Below are 6,926 nucleotides of genomic sequence, written 5' to 3'. Positions count from 1 at the left end.
AGTCCCCATCCCTGGAGGTATTTAAAAGACGAGTAGATGAGGCACTTAGGGACATGGTTTAGCGGGTGGTGGTGTTGGGTCGATGGTTGGACTCGATGATCTTAGAGGTCTTTTCCAACCTCAATGATTCTATGATTCTATGATTCCTCATATCCACCATATTAGCTTGTTAACTTTGAACAGGCCTCCAAAACCTGCTTATCAGTCTGGCCTCTGACCTCATTTCAGACCCTCTTCAAAACTCACTGAAATATTAAAGTATATTTTTTAAAATAAAGGAACTTAAAAAGGCCAATATGCAAAAATGCTGTGCCGTATCTTTCATATCCATCTGGATATCTTGGTTATCCTACAGCATCTAAAATGTCATGAGACATGTACGTTCAATTATCGTGATTGCTCACCACATGTCCAAGTTAGTTGTCTGAGATAGTTACCCTTCATAACAAGTAGAGGCAAATAGGCACCCCCAACAGGCCAGTCATTCGATCTGTTTTAGACACATCTAAGGAAAAATGAGCCTCTCTCTGTGGGCGCCTGCTTCTCTCCACTGATTGGAAAGGGAACATAAGGTAGACAGGTCAGGCCTTCTGTATAATTTCTAGGTGCCTATCTTAGGACAAATGAATCCCATCTCAAATCTCAGGTCAGTCCCATTCATATTTGTGTTAAAACCTTCTTCATCAGTAATGCAACAGAAATAACATTTGGGTTACCTGACTGTCAGAACTGGACAATGCACCTTATCCTGCAAGTTCTAGGCAGATCCTGCTCTTACATGCACTGGTCAAAATAGAAATATAATCAGTGAGAACAGAATAAGTCTCCAAAAATGTTTACATTCCTGACTAATGTAACCTGCACAGTATAATACAGAGAGTTAACTGCAGAACAGTCCAGCTGTTTCACAGTTTATTACTGAATGGGAATGAAATTAAACAGTTTGCAATAATTTACTAAAGAATGAAATTGTTTCAAAAAGCCCTTTGGGGACTGAAAACAGATCTTTTTCTTTGTTTAATGTGTGGAGGGTATGAGCATTTCGGTAGCCACCTTGCTGAACTCATCAGGGGAAAATCCAGGCCCAGGTTGTGCTCTGAGTTACATGCACTGGTCAAAATAGAAATATAATCAGTGAGAACAGAATAAGTCTCCAAAAATGTTTACATTCCTGACTAATGTAACCTGCACAGTATAATACAGAGAGTTAACTACAGAACAGTCCAGCTGTTTCACAGTTTATTACTGAATGGGAATGAAATTAAACAATAATTTATAATTTACTAAAGAATGAAATTGTTTCAAAAAGCCCTTTGGGGACTGAACTTTTTCTTTGTTTAATGTGTGGAGGGTATGAGCATTTCGGTAGCCACCTTGCTGAACTCATCAGGGAAAATCCTTACTAAAGAATGAAATTGTTTCAAAAAGCCCTTTGGGGACTGAAAACAGATCTTTTTCTTTGTTTAATGTGTGGAGGGTATGAGCATTTCGGTAGCCACCTTGCTGAACTCATCAGGGGAAAATCCAGGCCCAGGTTGTGCTCTGAGTCAGAGAAGGGGCTTTCCATCCCAAGACCACCACAGATTAGGCAAAGCTCATTTGAGACGGTGCTGGTATCTCTGATTTACTTCTTCTCGAGCTTTAAAACTCATCCACTTTACTATAATCAATTAGTTCCATTTCATTCACCGAATTAAAAGCACTGAGAAAATAGTAATGGGAGTATGTAGTTAAGATCAGGCCGGTTTTGCGTAAAATGCAAGGTGCTTGTCACAGTGGGATTATATCTTTATAAATGGCTTGTGTTCATAAAGCAGATACTAACAGGATTGGTATACTTTTGAAATTAAAAACAATGAAACTAACCAAAACCCACCCAGAAGAAAAGATATTGTTGGTCTGAATCAAGTAGCAAGAATCAGCTCTATCAAGGAAATCCTCATGCTATAAAATTAATCAGGTAGAGGTTTGGGTTTGCACTTTTGTGTTGAACTGAGAACACTGTTCAGGAACTGATGGACAGTTTGGAGAAAGTTCAGCTGTACATAGACTAGAAAGGAAGGTCAATAGGTTTTGAACTGCTCTATGCCTTCTTGGACATATTTTCCCTCATTATAAGAAAAGTCATGTAATGTTTCCCCAGCCTTTTGAATCAGGGCATGATCTAAAGCTTAATAATTTAATTTGAGAAACTCATTTCAGTCGATTGGAGTCAATCTTTACCTGACTTTTCCTGAGGCATCCTTCCTCAAGTCTTACTTTCAAAGATGCCATCTTGCTGGCCCAAGATTCAAAAAGAAACCAGCACATTCAGAATTTCACCAAGCACTGACCAATTTGCTCTCAGAAATGAAAACACACCTTTTTTTCCTGGCAAGGAATACAGACATATGAAGATTCAGTTCAGCTCTTTCTGAGATTTGAGATATATACAGATGAATGCAAAGGGTAATCTTACAGCAATGTAACAAGTAACCTCTCATCAGCTGAGCTGTGGTAACTGTCAGCATGCATAGTCTTAGGCAGCTACAACTGTGAAATAAAACATGTTACCTTAAACCTCCCCGAGAGTATGGAAGATGATCACCCTGCATCTCAAGACCTGACATGTAAGGTGTTGGAGATGTGTTAGATTCAGTTCAGAAGGGTACATCCTCTTATCCTCCTGAGTATACTGAGTACCTGACCACAGCTGGAAATCTGGGCCAGGCACTTTCACTGCCACGTCTTTTATTTCTTCGGTTCATTAGTTTGTATAAAACTACCAGGCAATACTAATTAGACTGCTAAAAAAAAAAGAAAGAGAAAGAGTGAGGAAAGATTAGGAGGGTGCACTGCATCTTGTAACATCATGATCAGTTAACTGTGAAATTACTGCTTATCACCACTATACATTTTCTATTACCCTATGGACATTTTCAAACTCAGTATGTTGCTGGCGGAAAAATAAACTTTTTAAAGCTACAGGTTAAAGTCAAGGTTAAGCAATTATGTATATATGTATTTCAAAGTAAAAACAAATAAACCACGAGATTTTAGTTATATTTTTACAGCTTAGTAAAAAGTATTTAAATTTAAGGTAATTATTATCTTAAGATGAACATTTGAATAAACAGAAATTTGCATTAAGAAATCCAGGCATTCTAAACTCTGTCCTACACGTATGTATTAAGAAGCTCTAAGAAGAGTGTCTTATCATCCCTAACAAACAATTCCCCCTGCATCGTGTGCAGCTTGGCCAGACTCCAAATCCTGTCCCAGAGAGTGTATTTTCCGGTGGATATAAAAGGATTATATTTCTCCTTTAAGGCATACATTCTGCACATGATTAATTACCACAGGGATGTGATATTGATCTTGTCAGAAAACTTTATTTTAGAACCAAGATTAGGAACTGCTAATTCACAAAAAATCCAGTCATTCATTAAAATGAAGATCCAGGGGTTGTTAATGTATTTATTGCAATAACATCAATCATAATAAAACTGTAATATTTGATAACAACACAGATGACATACATACACGGAAATAGTTTGTTGCCTTTTGTACAGTACAACTGAGCCAACATTTTAGTACTGCCAAATGTCTTAAGAACAAGAAGCAAACTAATGTTATTCTACAGTAAATATCTTAAAGAAATGAGATGATAGATAGCTAAATTTCAAAAACACATAACTATTCACTTTTTAAAAGCCTTTCTTCTTTAATAGCAGGCATTGTAATAGCTCATTTAGTTTCTACAGCTGTACTCTTAATTTTTGAAATATTTGTACAGTTATGCAAGATATATGAACTATAAAGATGTCATGATGCTTTGTTATAGGAATTAGCAGATGAATAATGAAAAATAAAAGATCAAACATCTCAAAGTTTTCACATACAATATCTTCACATTACCTCAGAATGGTTTACATAAGAAGATACTTACATAAGAAGACGTTTACATGTTGAGAAGCTCAACATGACCTGGCAACGTGTGCTTGCAGCCCAGAAAGCCAACCGTATCCTGGGCTGCATCAAAAGAAGCATGGCCAGCAGGTCGAGGGAGGATTCTGCCCCTCTGCTCTGCTCTCATGAGACCCCCCACCGGGAGTACTGCATCCAGCTCTGGAGTCCTCAGCACAGGAAAGACATGGACCTGCTGGAGGGGGTCCAGAGGAGGGCCACGAAAATGATCAGGGGGATGGAGCATGTCTCTTATGAAGACAGGCTGAGAGAGTTGGAGTTGTTCAGCCTGGAGAAGAGAAGGCTCCGGGGAGACCTTATAGCAGCCTTCCAGTACCTGAAGGGGGCCTACAAGAAAGCTGGAGAGGGACTTTTTACAAGGACATGTAGTGATAGGACAAGGGGTAACTGCTTTTGACTGAACGAGGGTAGATTTAGATTAGGTATAAGGAAGAAATTCTTCACTATGAGGGTGGGGAGACAGTGGAACAGGCTGCCCAGAGAAGTTGTGGATGCCCCTGCCTGGAAGACTTCAAGGCCAGGTTGGATGGGGCTTTGAGCAACCTGGTCTGGTGGAAAGTGTCCCTGACTATGGCAGAGGGGTTGGAACTAGATGATCTTTAAGGTCCCTTCCAACCCAACCATTCTGTGATTCTATGATTCTATAACAACAAATCTATTAAACTATATATCAGAACCTAAATCTTGTAATAGAAGGTAGCAGTCTACAGGAGAGAGTAATAGCACATCTAACTGAAGAATATTAATTCAAGAATGGAATATTGTCCTAGTCTATTACTGGTCTTCATTTTTGATCTGATTTAACCCCTACTGAAGTCATTGGAAAGATTTCCAACGACTTCAGTGGAAACTGGATCAGTAACTGTATCCCTTAGTAGATGTGCAAAATAAAACAGAGTTATTGGCATAAACCAAAAGCCAACAGAATATATGCCAGTGACATCAGTCCCAGACAAAATTCTCAGAACCTTCCATTAAAAGCCATGACAATTAATAGTATGTTTATTAGGCTATCCAGAGCACCAAAGTTTAATAGAGCTTCCTGCAAAATAGCCACTCTCATATGCACACCGTTCAATTACATCTTCTAACAGTACAGCATTCAGTATGATGTAAACTAATCACCATTGTATCACATAAGCAACAACTTTAAAATAATTAACATGGACGCACAAACTTGGTATCCATTGATCACATGGCATTTTGAATCATCACTTGTGTTCTTGTAGGTAGGTTATAGAGTCTAACTAAATTACATTGGTTTAATCTATAAGTATATACTAGTGTTTCAGTCACGTCTTTTCATAGGGAAATATATCACCTCTTGCAACGGAACTGAGCAATGGCATCCAGGTTCAGCAGCATTGGACACTTTTGGGACCAGAGATCCTAAGATGGAGATCCAGCAACCTGGACAGAGATGGGGGCTGTTGCCACTAAACTCCACCTGGGCAAGAGCCTTTCCCCACAGTGTTAAAAGCTAATTTACTTTTCATAAAAGGAATTGTGGTATGTAAGATGCCCAAACAGATATCAGAGCCATGTAAGCTTCTAACCAAATACCAGAGCTTGGTATTTTTAGTCAGGGTTTAAAAGCTTGCTCTGCTAAAAGTCCCCTGACTGCCTCAGCAGGGTGACACAGACACACGAGACAGGAAGCACGAATCACTGCTGTTACCTGGTATAGCTCATGGGTATGAATAGGGCTATAGGGTTTTACGTTGTCTTTTACTGATCAGATGATTTTTTTGCTGGGATCAGGATTAAGTATGGAATATGCAAACTTCCATCACAGACATGACACATCAGGGATGGAGGAATGTTTCAAAGGGCCATGTGCTCTTTAAATGCAAATTTTAAATGGGAAAGAATATTATTCTGAGAAAGGTAAATAATGAGAGGTACTTTATGCTGTGCAATGTAAAGGGGATGAGACGACATAATCACTGTTAAAAGTTGACCCCATTTTTATTTCTTTTCACATTTGTGCTTGTTCACTCAGCTGAAAGGGCAGACAGAACAAGAGCACTGCAAGCCAGTGTCTAGTACCAGTTACACAGCTACAGCTCCACTGAAGTCTTGCCAGCATGTATGAAGGACTTAGGTTTTTTGAATGGCATCATGTGGTTTTATTGACTTTAGCTTTTTCAGGCCAGCAGTGAAATAGTTTTGGATCAACAACTGGAATTAAAATTTAGCCACTAGCATCTTACAGCAAATCACTGTCCTCTTGTATTGGTGTCAAATACAGAAAAGCAAAGGGTGCTAGGTACAAATCTAAGAGCTTAGTTAACGCATCCCTTATTGAATGGTTTCCTCAATAAACTATTAAGTGTATTTACTATGAAACATCAGCTTGGTCTTAGAAAAAATGTTAACAGAAATTTATGAGAGATTGGGGAAAAATAGCATTGATAAATATCTTCAAATAATTAGTATAGCCCTTCTGTTTCTAATGTATTCACAAGATAACTGTGATTTTTTTAGTAATTGATGCTTTTTGTAGATTCTAGAATAGGTTCTGTGGTGAAATATATTATGGACATTTGGAAATAGTTCACCCTATGTGTTCGCACCATCTGACAATCTTTCTGTGGTGGAGTGCATGTTGTTGTTCTTATATCTTATTTACATTATTTAAGTGTTGTAGGAAACAATATTTTCTTTCCAATACAAAACAGTACTGTGCTGGTTTTGGCTGGGATAGAGTTAATTTTCTTCATAGTAGCTAGTAGGGGGCCATGTTTTGGATTTGTGCTGGAAACAGTGGTGATAACACAGGGGTGTTTTCGTTACTGCTGAGCAGTGCTTACACACAGTCAAGGCCTTTTCTGCTTCTCACCCCACCCAACCAGTGAGTAGGCTGGGGGTGCACAAGAAGTTGGGAGGGGACAGTACGTACCCGTTACACGTGATGGCTGCTTTCCTGGAGATGGCTGAACACCTGCCTGATGGGAAGT

Source organism: Aptenodytes forsteri, unplaced genomic scaffold (assembly GCF_000699145.1).
Source record: "Aptenodytes forsteri isolate BGI_AS27 unplaced genomic scaffold, ASM69914v1 Scaffold155, whole genome shotgun sequence".
Taxonomy (NCBI): Eukaryota; Metazoa; Chordata; class Aves; order Sphenisciformes; family Spheniscidae; genus Aptenodytes; species Aptenodytes forsteri.
The sequence above is the reverse complement of the archived record's forward strand: the minus strand, read 5'-3'. Positions refer to the sequence as shown.